A 20,317-nucleotide genomic window follows, 5' to 3' on the forward strand; every position below is an offset into this window, starting at 1 on the left:
CTGCTTTTGCGTTGATACTGTTTGGATTCAGTATTTAATTTACTGGTAGATGTCGAGTGCAAATATTTCTCAGGTTTCCTATAAGCTGCTGCTGCTGCTGCTGCTTCTCTTAGGCTACTGGATTTGCTTTAGTTCCGGCCTCGAAATTAGACCTTTTTCTTTTCCAGGGAGCATATAAAGAACATTAACAAAAAGCATATATATTAAAGAAAAAATCTTTATAAAACAAACATGATTAACCAAAAACTACTTGCAACACCTCCAAAGATTGTTTAGTAGATTCAAGACTTGTCTACTTTATTATAGAATATGACAAACAAACTCAACCAAATAAGTATAAAGTATTGTCCCTGAATAGACAGTATTCGACTGAAGATAGGTGCAGTTTTCAGAAGCATGTTTCGCAGAGCCAACAGCAACAAAGAGCGAACAAACTGCAGGTACAACACCAAATAAAACAAGAGTCAAAATTATTAGATTGAAGGAAGAAGATAAAACAAAAACACAAGGTTAGTGAGTGACATGATTGTATTAATTTGTCAAAATGATCGTCTTTTTAGTAGATTTCGGCCTGCATGAACATTTACAAAACAGTCTTTGTTGCAGAAACTCTTATTATATATATAGGATAATCATGTCTGTACCATCCTTCAATGAAACCTCTGTCTCCTTTCTTCTTTGAGCGAGGGAAGCACTTGCTCTGAGCAGCAGGCCGAGGGGGGCCAGCAGTAGGATATCCTTCCAATATCAAAAGAAACAGGAAAAAGAGCAGTTAGATCTTGGACCATCAAAAAGAATACTATAGAAACTGGATGTTTTTTTTTGGGAGAGTTGGAACCTGCTGGGGGCTGATTCTCTTGTGCAAAATCTGACTTAGGCATTTTGGAATAAGCAGTATATTTGTGTTCAAAATCAAGCAAAGATGCTTAAACTTGGTACCAACCCATCATTTTATATACATTATTAAGCGTAACAGTGGACTAGTCTCGTAATTTTATTTTACAACTATGGCTTACTTTTGACTTTGATTAGGTTATATCCGGTACATCAACATTTGTTTGAAATAAATTAAGTGAAAAGATCAATCTCAAATGGAATCCCAGCAGCTAGCAGGTATATTTCCACCTCATCACATTCTAAAAGTAAAGCCACGACGTCCATGAGTTGGATTTTGATTCCTTAATTTGTCATTAAGGAATAGTTAAGACGTAAAACCAATGAAATAAAAGTAAATGCTAATAGGCGTAAATCTGTTGAGTCACTTGTGCTCATCGAATATATGCTTTGGTTCACAGCAACACCGAAAGGCGTTTGAAAATCGTGTCACATATTCTTCCCTATCATACAATATTGTGCTCCTCTCAATTTTCCACTATCTTTAATTTTAATTTTATTTGGTAATAAATATGTATATGAACAATCATATAGATTTTTAATACATCATTTTTTGATGTACTTGTGCCACAGCTCCATTCAATGTCAATAAATAAATATAGTAATTTGTACTTTTATATTGGATAAATATAATTTTATATAAACATAAAATGATTCTATATCAATAATTGTGTGAGAATTTAATCTCATGCATAAAATTATACAAAATCAAAATTCATGTATAAAATTACATATTAGACTAAAATTCATATATAATACTTATTCTCACTTTAATACTTCAATTTCTTTCCTTGACATGTGTTGTGTATTAGAAAACGTCCAAAAAATTAGAATCCAACACATATACATAAATTCTAAATTTTTTTAAAAAGTTTCTATAAAAAATAGGAAAAGAGAAATCCAAAAATATAAAAATTGAAAGAATTTAGTTAAAGCTAAAATTGCATAAAAATGTCAAAATTCAAAAAAAGGTGTATATGTACTTTTAGGAAAATTGCAATAATTAATTTTTTTACAAAAAAAAATCCATATATATATCAAATTATTCTAAAAGTTCAATAAAAAAAGGAAAAAAATAGTTAAACTTTAGAAATTTTAAAAAATGTCAAAAATTTAAATATATATAATCTAGAGAAATTATAATAATTTACAAAATAATTTGCAATAAACCCAAAAAATAAAAAAAATTCTAGAAAACTTCTTAAATTTTTAAAAATATTAAAAAATGCATATAAAAATTTAGTCAATATTGGTCAAGACGGTATACGAGAGCCAATGAAGGTGAACGATGGTTAAAGACAATGATAATATTCCAAAAAGCTTATATATATTTTTATAAATTCTTTTTAGAATTTTTGAAATGGACATCATATTTTGAGTTATAATTGGTTGGATGTTTTAATAAGCATCACATGTCAACAAATTTTTTTAATGTAATTGGATTCAATATAACTTTAAATCCAATTTGGACTAGAAAAAAATTTAAGTATTAAAGAACCAACCTGATTACATGGTCTTAGGATGAGCTGAATTGAAACAAAATCCAATCTATAGGAGCCTTAGAGATTATTTTATGCTTGATCCCAATAGAATTCAAGGTAGCATTGGAAGGCCTTCTTTCGACATTGACTATGCTCCAAAATAAGATACAATTTCATGAATGCCTAACGAGGATATTAATTTACATCTTTCTAATTTCTTAGATGCATGTTAGACCTATCAGTATTGATGAAATCCTTAGGCTTATATCGTTTCCTTTTTCACTTAAAGACAAAGCCAGATTTTGGTTAAATTCTTTACCATAAGGACCCAATTAGTGAAAGTATTTTTAGTCAAGTACCGTTCACCTACTAAAACTGCTAAGCTTAAAAATGAAGCTATCGACTTTATGTAGCTTGATTATGAGTCTTTGTGTGAGACTTGAGAACGCTTTAAGGACTTGTTGCGAAAATGTCCACATCGTGGTATGCTTGAATGGGTGAAAGTCCAAATGTTCTATAATGGGACTAGATCTACTATAGATGTTGTAGTCGGTGGTGTGCTTATGTTTAAGAATGAAGTGAATGATACAACCTTGCTAGAGGATATGGCTTCTAATAGTTAGTAGTGGTTAACTAATAGGTAAACCATTCAACCCAAGACCTAAGTCTTTAGATGACAAATTAGATAATCTAGAAATGAGGCCTGATTCATCTCTAGGCTAGAAAGTTAAGTCCCATCTATGACACCCTTAATTTGAGCCAGTGACAATTTTGATCAGACGACGTTACATTCGATGCCTGGAGGCATCATTGATGACACGGTCAATGGACGATGATTTTCTAATGATTGGGCGACTTTGGTGTATTGTACAATTAATCTACAACACTTATCTGAGGTTCTAGGCTCGATTATATGCTCTATCTTTACTTTTAGAGTTAACTATGAGGTATCAATACATTTGTGTGAGACATCGATATTCAACATAGTATGACCTAATAAAGGCCATTCCATGGTTTCTTAGCTTGCAAGAAATACCTAAAATACCTTTGGTAACACTCTAGTCGATATGGTAATAAACCTAAGACCTAAATGGCCACATTAGGAATCGCTAAACTTAATTTACTCTATAGCTCTATGTTACCATCCACGCATTCATATTTCCATAATACATTTCAAGCTAACAAATAAACCAACTAAAACCATTTAAGCATCTAATTGCATAACTTACCAAGCACAAATATACCTATATACAAATCATAACATGACCAAAAGATAACTGCAATCCTTATAGCGTTACATGCCAAAAACTATTAATTATTAACTCAAAGCATGAGAAGAAGTTGACATTGATATAGTTGTAACTTTGAATAGATTATGCAACCCTTCTCATAATATAGATTCATTTCGACTGTCCTACATGCATAAAACAACCACGGTGTGCAGAGCATTATAAAGCTCAGCATAAAACTTCTTGAATCTCAAACAATTAATATCAATCTAGTTTGCAACAATCCAATGATAAAACTTAGCTCTTCCATTCATTTATAACAATTCCATCGCCACAGTCAAGCATACAATAAAACATATCATTCATCGATCCATCAATTTAAATATTTCAATCCATATTGATTATTTTTATTCATATACAATGATTTGATAGCACAAATAACATTTCTAATGATACATATTATAACTGATTTGTTTGATATTCATATAGTTATCATTTGCATTAACATAATAAATACTTCAATCTTGATAAATTATTAATATCTAATACATCAACATATTTACTAACACGTTTACAAATTTAACTATCAAACACCTTATTTAATTTATAATATAATTTACTCTAGAAGTTGGGAGCACTAAGCTTACCTTTGAACTTACCTCCATTTTTCCATTAAGCTTGTTAAAGGCTTCACATAACATTGTTTGAAGAAGAAATTGTTACACATTTATTCTCCACAGATCATACCATAGCTAAGTTCTCGTTTAATCAAAGGTCATTATTTTCATACTTAATGCATTCTCTCTCTCTCTCTCTCTATTACAACTATAATCTTTATATTTAAACCTTATATAACAATTGGTTTAGCAATTAAGTCGCATAAATTTTCATTTTATTACAAAAAATAGTTTTATAAAAGCTTAAAGGTGCAAAAAAGCCCTTAAACTTAAAAAAAAACAATTAAGACATTGCTTTTTTTTTTGCACTCAATTGGTACTTAAACTTTCAAAATGCATCAAAAAAACCCTCAAACTTAAAAAAAAAGCAATTAAGCCCATGCTTTTATTAAAAATTAAAATCAATAAAAGCTATAAATATTATTAAATTTTAATAAATAATATTCAATTATTAAAAATTAGAAAAAAAAATATAAAAAAATTGTAAAACATTATAAAATATATAGAAATATAAAAAAATTATAAAATTTTATAAAGTCGTAAGAAAATTATACAAAATATAAAGAAATATAAATTTCGTAAAAAAAATTATAAAAATTATCGTACCAAAAGAAGCATTTTATAATTTTTCTATAAATTTTATTTATTTTTATTATTTTTCACCACATGTCACGCTGTGTTGCGACACATGATAACTTTAATTGAAAAAACTAGGGATCATTAGTTTTTTTATGATTTTTTAAAGTTTTATTTATTTTTTACGATTTTTATAAAAAAATTCTAATTTTTAATAAATTTTAAATTTTTTAAAATTTTTTCTTCTAATTTCTAATAAGAACAGGGGCTTAATTGCTTTTTAAAAAAAATTTGAGAGTCTTTTTGATGCATTTTGAAAGTTAAAGTACTCAATTGAGTGGAAAAAAAGCATGGCTTAATTGCTTTTTTTGAAAAAGTTTGAAGGCCTTTTTGATGTATTTTAAAAGTTCAAATGCTTAATTGAGTGAAAAAAAAGAACGAACGAGAGGCTTAATTACTTTTTTTTAAAAATATTTGAAGACTTTTTACACTATTAAACTTTTTATAAATAAAATCTTGTACATCTTAGCTCAGCCCAACCACACACCAACTTCACAACAAGGACTTTAGTCAACCCTTTGATGTTACCTTTAGAGCTAGACCCTTCACCACTGTCTCTTGACTTTAATATCATACCAACACCAAACCCTGGTTGCTGTAATACTTATCTTTAAATGTCAAAATGTAACCATGGATGGTTGAGTGGAGAGTGATCTTCTCACCTCTCTTGCACGTAGAAATCTCCTAAATTTGTTTCCTTCTTGCTCGATTTCTGGAGCTCTTCAATCTACGCTTCATTACTCACTTGAACCTTAGCAATTTTGGCTTGGGTTCTCACAGCACGGAGGAGAAAACTCAAGGAACATTTTCTTTTGGAATGGAGGAGTTGAGAAATAGAAGCTTCTCCACTTTCTACTTAATTAATCCATATCTATAAGACGACAAATGATTATTATTTAATCTAAGCCTTATTAGTGGAAATCTATGGACTATATAATGACTCTCCACTAACTTAATTATGACTCTGGATTATTTACTACAAGGTCTTAGGAAAACACTCTTTTAGTCCCTTTTCTTTCATATTTATTTCAAGTCTTCTCCTCACATTTGTCATGCCACTTTATTTTTCCCTACAATTTAATCCATATGCCTTTTAGTTATTTTTATTTTAATTTTAATTTCGATGATTTCCCAGTGTCACATTTAATTAATGAATAACATATCAAAAATTTTGGGGCATTACACCACCAAAATGGAATAATCCAAATTTGAGTTCGGGAAGTAATTCTAACACAGGTCAAACTTATAACCCAACAACCATTCCGACACCCATTTAACTTAGAATGTAGAGAAAAAAAACTAGGGGTAGTTAAGTCAGATTTCTAAAACTCTTGAATATTATGATGCTTTATTTTAGGCTAGGTTTGTTTCACTCAAAATGATTTATGAAAAATATTTTTTGTATTTATTTGTTTCATAGAAAATAACTTGATTAATGAAAAATAAGCTCTTTTTCCTGTAAAATGACTTATCCTTTTGAAAAACCTAAGTCATTTTCTGGAAAAGAGCTTCTCTATAAGTAATTTTTATTTTTATATAAAATTAACTTAAATCAAGCTTAATATTATTATATTAATAATAAATTTTATTCTTATTTTTTAAAATATTCAATATTCAGTATTTTAATAATAAAAATTTATTAAAATTATAAATATATTAATAATAAATGTTTTGTAGCATAAATGTTAAAATATGCCAAAAGTTCATGTACTTTTATTTGTAGTACAAATTTGGAATTTAGTCCCTGTACTTTTATTTTCAAGAATTTAGTCCCTCTAGTTTTCATATTTGAAAATCAAGTCCAATTGTTAACATTGTTAATTTTTTTTGTCAATTTTGTTGATGTCACGTTTTTAAATAAAAAATACTCATTTGGTAATTATGTAACTAAAAATGATGTTGTAATGAACCTGAATTTAACAAAATATTTTTAATATGTGCAAAAATAATATAAAATATAAATTTATAAATATAAAATAAACTCAATTAAATAATAAAAATATAAGAAAATACCAAATGTATGTTTGCTTCATTGAAAACAACTTTTATGAAATATTTTCAACAAATCGGTCAAACAATAGAAAATATTTACACAGATTCATCCAAACACCAAAAAAATATTAAAATTTCTAGAAAAGTTGAAATATCGAGTATCTTATGTGGTTGCTAGTCAAACTGAGTGGAAGCTCTCGGCTAGGCACAACGAGAATGGGATTTGGAGCTCATTCTTGGGGCCACGAAATCACTAAAGGCATGAGAGCTCATCATTGAGCCCTTATAGACTTATTTGTAAGGCAAATAGACTTATAACTTGGGCATAATGCCTACCTTTAAGAAGGCTTCACTTAGCCACACATAGGGGTACAAGTGCTAGACATAAGGAGTATAGGAAAAATCAAATTTTGAAAATGAGATCTAGTTTGGTAATATCAAAAGTTGACTTCTTAGGGTTCCCAAAAATTGTCTTTTAGGGTTTTGAAATCAATATTTCAGTTTTTTAGTCTTCCTTAACGTGGATTTTGATTTTGAGGATTGGGGATGAATGCCTTGTTATGAGAAAATACATTTACTACGATTAGTAACTCATCTAGTTTATTTCTCTAAGTGATTTAACCCTTTATTTAAAAGTTTTACATGCAACTAGTACAAAGTTGTAATGAGCAAGCAAAAAGACCAATTGGACGCATATAATTAAGGCTAAAATAACAAGTAATTAAGTTCAGACTCTTCATCTATTACTTATAGAGTTATTTAGTCATGGGGTCAATTCATTAAAAGTACCATGACTAAACCCCCTATTATATACCATTATGAAAGTTATATGTGTTATAAAGCTTTAGTCTAATGCCTTTACCATATGTGTGTTACCCTATTAGAATATCTATGATCTTTTAAGATTAAATTTGTTCACCTAGTTTGATCACTTTTATCTAAAGGTTTCCACTATATCTACTATGATGAAAATGATCATTACTTGTGCTAATAAAGATTTAATCATTTACCCTAGTCAAATGGCCCATGACCATATTCCATTTTCATAGAAAATACAATGCCATTGAGAGGATATTGTTACTCTTTATTCGAGCTATGATTCCATTATCTGTAAGTGAAGCGATGTTAAGCATAATTCATATACCCAACGTACCAATATTTTGCTTACTACTTTGAGACACATAGGTTATAAATACATCAAAATGTATAAATCATACGTACATAGTCATTCACTTAATTAGGATTAAGATAAGTCACACTATGAACATTGCAAGTGCTTTAATCCATAAAAAGATTTAGGACTAATTCACTAGGTTCCAATAGTCTAGACAATTGCATCTATATCTCTATATTGGGAGTCAAGTGTAGCTTCGATAGTCAAGACAAACTATCTAATTGGTTTTATAGAGAACGTAATAGTCCTAACATGAGTTAGCTGTTCATTATGATCCCGTGGACTACGAACTATTTAGACTATCTTTTAAATATAAGTTTTCTTCTACATTACAAAACTTTATTTATTATGCAACTTAATATTAGTTCTTTTTTACAAAGATATTTAATTTCATTAAAAGCAAACTAGGACAACATTAAAGAAGACATTACACAACCTGGTAAAGCAATGAAAGAAAGTAAATAAGTAGTAGACTAAGCTAGCTAGTATCCACCAGTCAAAAGCTATCTTCTAGGCTCTTTCAAAGCAAGAAAATAACCAAAAACCAAATGAACCTAGACCTCTTATCAATAGAAAATTAGTGTCTATCAGCCATAGAAACCACTTTATCCAAATCCAATGGGGAATAAGACACATGTGGTAGTCCTCCATCCAAAAAAGATATGCATCATGGCAAAGTCATATTGTGCCAATAGATTGACATCCATTTTTTCCTTTGCAAAGAATGTGATGAAAATAGGCAAGTTTGAAAATCGGAAGGCAAATCTACTACCAGTGAGTCAATATTTGCTCATTTTTTTAATCAAAATTCTTGAAGACATCCATACCAAAACTATTAAATAAATATGTAAAAATTTTATTAATTCAAATAGTTGGAAACATTACAAGAATTTGCAACGAAATTACTAGTTGAAGGGCACAAATACTGATTATTAGTTCGTAGAGTATTGAAAATTTTGTTCTAATTATTATATAATTTTTTGGTCAAAACTAATCGTTGTAGGTGCTCTCCGAAGAAGTAAATGATTGGCCATGAAATGTGTCCATTCCTATGGGCGAAAATCGAATTGCCGACCTTATGATTAAGGGATGAGTTGAGCAACCACCACACCATACCTTATAGTTAAATTATTATAATTCGAACCTTGCTAACCTTAACTAAAAAGAGAACATAAATTTTACTAGCATGTGGTGGCCCACCATACTTATTGGTTACTTTTAAACACTTCAATCCGTAAATCAAATATAGTTAATAGAGTTCAAGTTCAATCTCAACAGATTCTAACTTATTTTAGCCTAAATGAGAAGATTCAAGATTTTGTCTTTTACTTTATAAAATTTCCTTCTAAATTTTTTTTTTGGTGGGGAATGGACAATGAGGTCGACCAAAAGTTAGTAAGCATTTATTTACCATCCAAAATTCCACATTATTTCTATTCAATCTTTTCATTATAGAAAATAATATCAGTGGGAGACTAAAGATTAAGTATGCCCCTCTTTCTTCCACAAATTTACTACAAAAAGAAAAAAGAAAACCCTTTTGAGCTTGCAGTTTTAGTAAAATTCAAATGGGAATTTCGTTGGGGTTTTCTTTTTTTACCTTTAATAATGAATCATAATGATTATGATAAAAAAGAAACATGATCTGATTACTTCGGGTATGGGACATCTTAATTCATCCATCTTAGTGCATGTTTACCCTTGCCTTGACACAAAGCCTTCACAAGTAGAGCAGCACCTGATATTGCAAAAATGTAAACTCTATGGTAGCCACACATACACATATTAAGTTGGATAGGTTAAACATCCAAAGAATGAAAAATATTTAATTTATTGGTTGAGATTCATAACGTATATTATTTTGTAAATCAATAACATTAGATTAAAATTTTATCTTTCTTTTCCCATTTCTTGTTTTCTTAACAAATCAAACAAAATGTTAGTGTTCTTTAGGCTTCTAACATTTTTTTATGTTTGTAGCACTAATGGTTGGCCTAATGATCCGTACTTTATTTTTTGAAAATTTTTATATGTTATGATTATAAAGATTCAAATAATTATGATTAAATATTCACACATACATGTATATATAGTCTCCTTTAATAAATGGGATAAAGCAACATTAGTCCTTAAAGTTGATAACTTTTCTCAATTTGGTTTTGTAACACCCCTCACTTGACTTGATCGTCGGATCTGAGCTACAAGATGCCACATTCGTTGCCGAAGCAACTACAATCAATTCACAATAAAATAATCATTAGTGTATGTCATTCAAGTTCAAACACATTCATTTATGGATAAACCCAAACTCGAAAACTCTTTTGTAAACCCAAACTCGAAATAGGATCAATTTGTAAAGTTTTAAAAGTTCAAGGTCAATGTCGTGACGTAATCTCTTCCACATCGTGATGTTGCCAAACAGTTTATCATGTCTTGACTTCAGGCCATTTGACATCACGGCGTCACGTACTATCGGCTGATGTTACGACAAGCAAAGGTGTTTGTTGAGACAATGACTCCATTTTTGGTAAAAATGAACCATTTGATACCTATTTCTAAGTTTCCAACCAAGCTCTCAAATATGATCCCCTAAAAACCATCCAAATACATAACATTTTCATGCCAAAACAAGATATTTAACCATTTGAAACCAAAATCAATTCATTATGAACTCAACTATTACAAATCATCCATTTCATTACATTCAACCATATACCATTCAAACCAACTAATCAACCATTCAAATATCAACCATTCAAATAGCAACCTTGCCTATGCTATACTAAATTAAAACTTACCATTTCATACATAATCTTATACACATAAGTTCATTTTGTATTTTAATAGCTTATATACCTTAACATGAACCATATCATCTATTCACTATTACATATCTCAAGTTTACCAATCAAACATACCATCTCAACTCCATTCCATGCCATTTCACATTCTAATCTATAAATATAGTTTATCACATTCATTAGCATAAGAGTACATATATGTCCAATACCATATGTAATCCAAAACACCAAGTCAACGTGATATATAATGGTCAAAAATAAACTTGCCACAAGTTGTAAATATTCACAAACCAATATACATCTAGTTACTTATATACATGACACAAACCCTAACTCAAATGATCAAAAAGCTATCGATTTGGTGATAGGATAGTGTGAGCTTTGGGACGATCCAACTTGACGTGTTCCACAAGGTAACGATCTACAAGGAAAAGGGAAAAGACAAACTATAAGCATATAAGATGCTTAGTAAGTTCAAAGGCATCAAACAAAACTTACCTTATCTTATAATCAAATACAATGTGCTACCATAATTTGGCATAGTTGGCTAGACATGACAAGGCACAACATCAATAAGGTCAATTTAACATATAATCAAACCATATGATATCTCAATCATATATCAAACCAATTCATTTTAAAGTAAATATTTCAATACCATGCTCATGCTCAATTCAACATTTATCCTTTTGAACATCAAGCTTATATCATTACATTTCAATTTTTCATTTTACATTAATCATTTAACCTGATGAACTCTAGTAAATGAACTTAGATATATAGGTAATTACACCACACTAGTTGCTCGTTCGAGCTGAATATATATTCATGTCAGGTTACCTTTCTAGGCTAAACCTTTATATCGACACATTTGATTGCTTATCCAAGTTGAAAATACATACATGTTAGGTTACCCTTCTGGGCTAAACCTTTAAAACGACATTAAGTTACTCATCTAAGCTAAACCCGCGTCACAAGTATTTGTGAGTCCACAACAAATGCTGGATCTTGGTAACATCTGTAATCAATCCCGAAAAAGTGCGCACAAAACCCTATTGACATGCCAATTGTATCATAGCCTTTACAAAGTTCACATGAGCCTTTTTTTCACTTATAATCATCACCTTTCAATTTAGTCCATTTATCACCTTTTATACCAATTCACAACCAATTTAATATTTAATCAAGCATACATACATATAATTTAAATGCATACAATCTAAGTTATAAATACCATATGAACTTACCTGATCAAAACAACAAATAAGTTGAATCTTCAGAGACTAATCGATAATTTTAGTTTTTTCCCATTTATCTTCGGTTTGATCCAATTCTTGATCTAAACGATTATTTTAGATAATTCATCAATACCACTCATTTTCATTTATGCCATGATATGTATAAACCTCTATAATTCTATTTTTCTGGTACCCCTAAAATTTTTTATTTTATTCAATTTAGTCTCTAAAATTGAAATAGCCATAACTTTAAATTTTGAGTTTTAGTTTGAAAACTGACCTCAATTACATTTATTATAAACCTTATACTATCTATTATTACCAAAATTTCACCTCAATTTTTCATTTTATTCATTTTAGTCATTTTGTACAAAACTAACAATTAAACATTACAATTTAGTCATTTTTCACATCTAAGCTTAAAACCTATCAATTTAACACCAATTTGTTTAAGAAATCATCAATGGAAACTTTCAATATCTGTAACTATTTTACAAATTGGTACATGGGCTAGTTAAATAAAGCTCCCATGACCTCAAAAACATCAAAATTACAAGAAAATGACTTAAAAATCTACCTAAAAGTGACCAAATGTTTGAAGGCTTCTTAGGTTTTTCTTTTCTTTAAATCACGATAAGAAGAAGATGGAAAATAAAAATAATGACATTTTCACTTTATTTTAACTTATATAGTTTGATTAGGGATTAATTAATTTAGTTTAATCAACCATTAGGCAAAGTTAGTGGAAATGTCACATATGCCACTAATTCATGTTACAAAATGGTTTAATTACCATTTTGTACCTTTGACTAATTGCAATTTAAGTCCCTAAATCTTTGGCCAATTAAAAACTTATAGCGATAAAACTTTTATATTTGTCCATGTACCCTAATTAAGAAATTAAAAGAAAAAATTGAAGGGCCAAACGTTAATATTCCATTATACCAACTCCATAAGTATTTATATTCAATATTTACGGATCTGGTTTACGAAAATGGGGTTCCGAAATTGCCTTTCTTGGCATCACTAAAAATCGGGCTATTATAGGTTTAGATTAGTCTCTGAACTTGGATTTTGTTAGAAAGTTTGTTCCTTTTTTTGTAACAGTATTAAAAGGTGATGATGTGGTATTTTGAGAACTTTTCTACTTCTTTTGGTTTCAAATCAAACAATTGGAGGGTGAAACTTTCTTATCACAAGAAAAAATATGCCAGAATTCTTGTGAAAGAGTTTAGTCTTAATCAATCCAAACTAGCCAGAACACCCCATGTCTATGAATAAGAAATTGTGCGTAAATTTTTAGGGAGTTCCACTTCTTTAACCACTTACAGAAGCATGATTAATAGTCTTCTTTATCTCAATGCTAGTCGTCCTAATTTTTTCTTTAGTGTTGGAGTTTGTGCAAGACCATATTGGGACAATCTAAAAGAATTTCATGTCAAGGTAGTGAAATGAATCATTAGGCATGTTCATGGTATCCCTGATCTTGGCATTTGGTTTACTAAAGATAGTTCGATGTGCTTAGTAGGATATAGTGATACTAATTGGGTTGGGAACATAGATGATTGAAAAAACACTTTTAGAGGGTGTTCTTACTTGGGAAGCAATCTGGTTTTATGGTATAGTAAGAAGAAGGGGTTTATATTATTGTCAATAGCAAAGGAAGAATCTATTGTAGCAGGTAGCTATTGTGCTCAGTTGTCATGGATAAGGCAAAATGTTAGAGGACTTTGGGATTGCCATGCCAATTTCCACAACTTATTGTGACAACATAAGTTCCATTAACATTTCAAAGAACCTAGTGTAGCACTCAAGAATAAAACACATCAATATAAGACACCATTTTATTATAGAATTGGTTGAGGATGGGTCAATTGAATCGAGATATTTGTCCACACAAGGTCAAATAGAAAACTTATTCACCAAAGCTTTGGAGTCCAACAAGTTCAAGAGCTTGAGTAGTTCAATTAGAGTCTGCAGAGCATGAAACAATTATCAGTTATGGTTGGCATCCACGTAAAAAGTTTTAGATTCCACTTTTGTAATTATTGTGATAATATCATCCCTAATTATTCGCTAAGTTTTTAGAGGGAATATTTGTTTATTATTTTTTGCTCCAATTGTAATTTTGGTGGGAAATATTTGAGAGTTTTTCTCTCTATATATCTGGGAGAAGTCGTGTATTAAAAGGGAAGTGACAACTTGTTTTCCATATTTAAATACACCATCATATCAAGTAGGATTTTTTTTTCTGTTACTCTCAAGCATATTGAAGTTACATTAGTTTTTGTTGTTGCCTATGTTCTTATTGTTCAAAGCCTTAGTATTTTCTTCAAATAATCTTTTTATTCGATTCAATGGCTTTTACCAATATCACTTCAACTAAAGAACATGAGAGACATTAGAAATTCCTACACCAATTTGGGGAAGGGTTTCTAAGCAGATAAGTTTAGGGAACCATTGAAGAACCCAAGGGAGTGCCTTCTGCTAGAACATTTTCTGGTCAAAATCGACTTAAAACCTATAAGGAATCACAAAAACAACCAACCTGATGGATGTCCCTACAAATCCAAAGGTTGATGAGGAACCAATTACCTTTAATGTGAATATTTTTTGTCAGTTTATCTCAACAAGCCCTTAACCTAGCAGCCAATTAAGATACCTTGCTCCACAAGTCACCTTCAACAGAACCCTATAAGGATCAAGATCAAAGGATTGAAGCCCTAATCTAGGTGATGAGAACTCAAGATGGTGAAAACCTTGAAATAGGTCCTTCCCTTGTCAACACAACCATTATAGAACCATCATCAACCTTTAATAGCCGTACGGAAACTGAAGTTTTCATGGCAAACATTTATGATCCCGCTATGAAGGAAAAAAAAGGAGAAAAGTATGAAGAAGAGGTCATTGAAAAGTTTTCTGAGGAAGCTGAACCTAAAGCCTCTAATGATAGTAAGAAAGATGAGATCACTAGGGAGGTGCCCACTTCCTAAGGCCCTGTCTAGACTCGTAGGGTTTGAACAAGATCGGTTGTGGCCAAGGAACATTTTGATCTTGTAGTTTCCAAGAAAACCAAAGACAAAGCTCCAATTATGCCTAAACTGAACAAGAAGAAGAAGGTTCTTGAAGATAGTCCTTATGATTCCTTTATGAAGTCCAGCTCTAGCTCTAGTTCATTTGATGTTGCTTGTCCCAAGTCCATGAAGAAACCAAAAACTAAGAATCCCAATGTCCTTCCATCTTCCCTTTGTCAATTAAAGAAAATCAAGAAAGTTGATGCTTCTAAGCTTCTCTCTCAAGCCACAACTGCTCCCAAACAACAAGAGGAAATGATCCTGAAAACCAAGAACAAAGTGTTTTAGGATGTTAAGAGTTCTAAGAGATATACAATTTTGATTTTAAAGCACTTCATCAATGAACAAAATATCGATGTGAATAGCTTTGTTGACCATGGCTTGGAAGTGACTCTCTAGAATGTAGGGCTTCTGGGGTTTGTAAGTTTTGTACAACCCTATGTTAAAAATGTTGTATATGAATTTTATGCTAACTTGAATACAAGTATAGTTGACAAGAACATCAAATTTCATCATAAAGTTTTCATTTGTGGTGAGTGGTTATTTTGATTTTGATTTTCCATTATATATATTTTGTGTTATTAGGAGCTAGATTATTTTTTATTTTTACAAAATATGCTATGTAACACCTAAATGTCATAAAAAATATAAATTATACAGGAATGTATATATCTTTAAAAATTAATGCATAAAACAACAAATTTCATAAAAAAAATTTCAAGTTCCTCACCTCAATTGAATTTATCAAGAATTATTGTCCTCTTTCAGTAATCTCATATGGAAGAAAATTGATTACACTTGCTCTAAGCATAAAAGAAAAAAAAAGCTATATACTATAAAAACTAAAAATTAAACAACAATACAATATAAACTAATAAAATATGAAACAAAATTTTCATTTCTTTTGTTCTTCACCCAATAACTTCAATGATGGAAAATTCATGAACCCGTTGAAAAACTCATTTGAACCCAATTTTCAGTATTAGATTCCAATGAGTTTTTTTGTTTCGATTTCGAATCCTTTCTCAAATTTTTCTTATATACTTTTCATGAAATAATTAATGTCGGGTGAATTTCTATAATGAATTTTTTTTAAATAAAGCATGAAATCTAAATATTGAAAACAAATTGAGTAGAAAAATAATGGTGAGAGAGTTGCAAAGAAAATTTATCCATCAGTTAAAAAGAAGTGTATTAAAAGAGAAAAAAATTGTGGGGAGAGAGTAAAAAAAATGAAAAGGTTTAATTTTTATAATTTAATATAATATAATTTTTTAATTTAATTTAAAAGTTTCATGTGTCATAAAATGATTAGTTAAATTTTTTTAATGACCGGAGTAAAAAAAAATTTAAAGTACCACTTCGAGTGATAAAATATAATTTAGGTATCACTTGCAACAAAAAAAAATCAACAAAATATAATTGAATGGTTAAAACAGGGATGGAGTAGGGTAATTGAAAGTAGAAAAATTGAATAAAGGAACAAATAATGATTTGATAAAATGATCCATGTTCTTTTAACCTCACCATTGTCTTGTTTGTTTTGATGAAAGCAAATATCATAATCTGGATCTCATTGGTGAATGACACAATTATTTCACACATAATCATGTTGTATTAAGAAAAAGGAAGGTTGGCTTAATTGGGAAAACACATTGGGATGCTTGGTGGGGAACACGTTAAACTATTAACCAATTTTGATGGAATCTAAAGTACAATATCTACAATTAGCATAAAGAAAATGTTTTTTAAACCTAATTGATGGTTTTCTGGAAAGCAGGGCGAAAAAGACATTGAAGAGAAGCTTAAATTGGAAAGTGAGATCCTCTCATTAATTTACTTTCTTAAATAATCATGATGTTTCCTCTAATTACCAATCCCAAGTTTGTTGAAGATAATGTGACAATGGAAATGCCTTTTTTGAATTTATACAGCAAGTAGAAATTCATATTAAAGTTAAATATCTTTTCGTACAAACATACTAATAAAGTTGGTCTAAATTCACTCTTTGAAACTTGAAATCAGAATATATATTCTGAAAAGAACAACCAGACCCACAATAGTAGGCATTTAGGTGGGCGTAGGAGTAATAGAGTAAAAACATAGGATAAATGCTAATTTTATGCTTCACAAGTGGTTAGAGTAGCAAACATTTCATGTGGAGTAACTCCTTTTTGATAAAATAGAGAAATAATCTATTCTTTGACTCTGACATTTACTTCTTATCTTTCACATGCACAACATCATCAACATTTAACTGAAACACAAATAAAAAAGAAAATGGGAACTAATGCCAACATTTTGCAATCTTTTAACTGCAGCCCAACGTAAATTGCTACTGAAACTTTCACTCAATCTTTAATGTTGTATTTGATAATTATTTTTTTACTATAGAAAAATGAGAAATAAAATTAAATAATTTATAAATTTGAACTAAGGTGTCGTGTTGGGTCCAAGGTCAATTAATTTACACTTAAAATGTTTAATTTTACAAAACAAATGTAATGAACAACTTTTTTTTTATTTTTTATTTTCTAAAAATTATTCATGTAGCATTAGTTTTTCAATATTGTTTTAGCAAATGAATGGCAGGCAAGGGGTAATCATATTTTCTAACTTGTCCTGCTCAATCATACATATTTTCAAGTAGCTAGCTAGGTTGTAAAACTTATAAAACTTGTCCTTTATCCCTATTGCTTGCACGTGTATGGTTTTATTACAACCATTCTTTCATACCATCAAAATTATTTGTGATTTGGAACATAGGGTTTGTCTTTTTGTGCAGCAATTCAAGATGAAGATGGGTGATCACCTCATTCTTGACAAATGACAAAAAGCTAACTATTCTTTTGCAAGAGTTTTTGTAATATCCATCTTTTTCCTAACCTGTTCCCTTGAGTACAACAAGTTAGAAAATCCATTCCACAATATTCTCATAAGATTCGCATTTTTTACAGCTTAATTTAATTTTCAATTTCCACAAACACATGAGGGAAAGAAAATCCAACTTTTGCCACCATAGACAACAAAAATCAATTACATCTATTTAACTTACACATTCCTTCATCTTATTGTGTTTGTGAATAAAGAAAATGAGAAAATAATGTATAGCTTGAAGCATGGAGGGTAATTATTCAAATATTGACAGTATATTTTACAGTTTTTACTTTTTCAAGTAATTATTAAAATGGCATAAACGAAGGGAAAAAAAGCAAATACGGTAAAGGAGTAGCATGTATAAATTAATTGTATATGGCTTAAAGCTTTCAACTATTTATGTATAGTACATATATTCAGAAGGTAAAAAGGCTACTAGCTAGACATATAAAGCCAAAAACTACATAACCAATGATCAATCAACCTCACTGAGATTTCATTTTCGGTTCAGAGTAGCAGAAAAAAGTACATACATACTCAACCTATAGGTTTAAAAATCAAAATTACATCCCATTAATGAAAACAAAGAGTAGAGTAAATTATTAATGTGTCTTTCCACTTGCTTCAGTACTTTACGTGTGTGCATGTCTCCCTCTCTCTCTCTCTCACTCATACAAAGCTAAATGGATTAATCTAGCTATAGAGTGATGTAAATTGTAAGGAAGAGCTAAATACATAATATTCGTTTTCCTTAGACATGGCTTCTTAGAGCAATCAATTTTGTAAAGGGGATTTTGCTATTATTTTGGTGGACAAAGACATGAAAGTCTATGTCTTTTCCAGCTTATGGCGACTTTAACCTAAATAAAGCTTGGAAGCTTTACAGCAACATAATGTATAAGAATTTCTTCCTTTGTTCATGCTAATGCAACCATACCAATACATGAAAGCATCCATATATATGATAGAATTTTATTCACAGGTCACTAATCCTCCGATCTTATTTAAATATATCTCATATCTGTGGAAGATTTCATGGGGGATTCAATTCAACATCTTTCGTTTCAGGATTACATAATGACATTAGGAATGGTTAAGAAAGTGTCATGACTACAATGGCCAATCAACGACTTGCTGTGAATCAAAAATAGCTGCGGAAAGATGATGTGGTAGTGAAGAGACAAAAATTACATTACTTTTGATAAATAAGCTAACGAGAATTGATTCAAAGGGCATTAGATAATTGAACAGATCAGAAAGTATGGGGCGTAACCTTAAAGTGCTTGACAGAGACTGATACAGCATACATTTAGTATTACTAAGAGGTTACAAATCACTAATCTGGAGTGACCGGAATAAAAAAAGAACTGTTGAGAAAATGCAACCATGAAAATATGCTAGATAAAATTTTATGTTTGCTAAGGAATGGCCATGGTTATGGATTAAAAAGCAGTATTAATCCCTCAAGAAAAAAAAAAAGAAAAAGGATTGATGTTTGGTCATTAGGTTCCTAGCTTGTCCCACTATTATCGACAATGGTTCTAGCAGACGAATAAGGTTCTGAAAAGCCATAATCAACAGCTAAAACTTATCTAATTCGAGCATCACCAAAGATCCGAGTTCAGCATTATTTGTCAAACACAAGCAAAGTTACCACAGCAGAAATTTATAATGTTTTGCCTATTTATCATTTTGAACCACCTAAAGAAAGTGACACAAGCTCAAGAAATTCGAATAACGAGTTGAATGAAAGATGAGACGTTTTAACAGGCAAATTACTATTTATCATTTTTTAGCATGTCTGAGCAAAAAAAAAAAAAAGGTCCATATATATTTAGATACCTCATTGTGAACAAAAAATCTACTGAAACAAATTGCAAGTATCATGCAATTGAAAATTTTGATGAATCAGGTCAATTCTAGAACATAAAATATAGAAAAGAGAAATTAAGAAAGAAAATATATAAGATATGCACAGGAATCAGCTGACCAACATGCCAAGTATCAATAAATAAATATTAAGAACTTTAAGGTTTAGCTCTTAATGGCGTACTTGGTTGGGTAAAAAGGTGGAGAAATAGGAGGAAAGGAAAAATGGAAAAAATTAATTTTGAGTGTAATTGATCGGAAAGAAAATAGAAAGCATGACCATTTTTCATTCTAATACACAAAAATCAATCCTTTCAAATTGAAAAGATGAGAGAAAAGAAAACAAGAGGTGTATATTAATTCAAAATTATGTAT

The 20,317-nt window shown here is 30.0% G+C and overlaps 1 non-coding gene across 1 annotated transcript; it reads right to left on the reverse strand.

The window, feature by feature from the left end:
• Positions 1-2,755: 2,755 nt before the first annotated feature.
• Positions 2,756-2,862, reverse strand: LOC121221494 (small nucleolar RNA R71). Its single transcript, XR_005918886.1, has one exon. It is a non-coding gene; the product is annotated as a small nucleolar RNA R71 (small nucleolar RNA).
• Positions 2,863-20,317: the final 17,455 nt, after the last annotated feature.

This window comes from Gossypium hirsutum, chromosome D09 (assembly GCF_007990345.1).
Source record: "Gossypium hirsutum isolate 1008001.06 chromosome D09, Gossypium_hirsutum_v2.1, whole genome shotgun sequence".
NCBI lineage: Eukaryota > Viridiplantae > Streptophyta > Magnoliopsida > Malvales > Malvaceae > Gossypium > Gossypium hirsutum.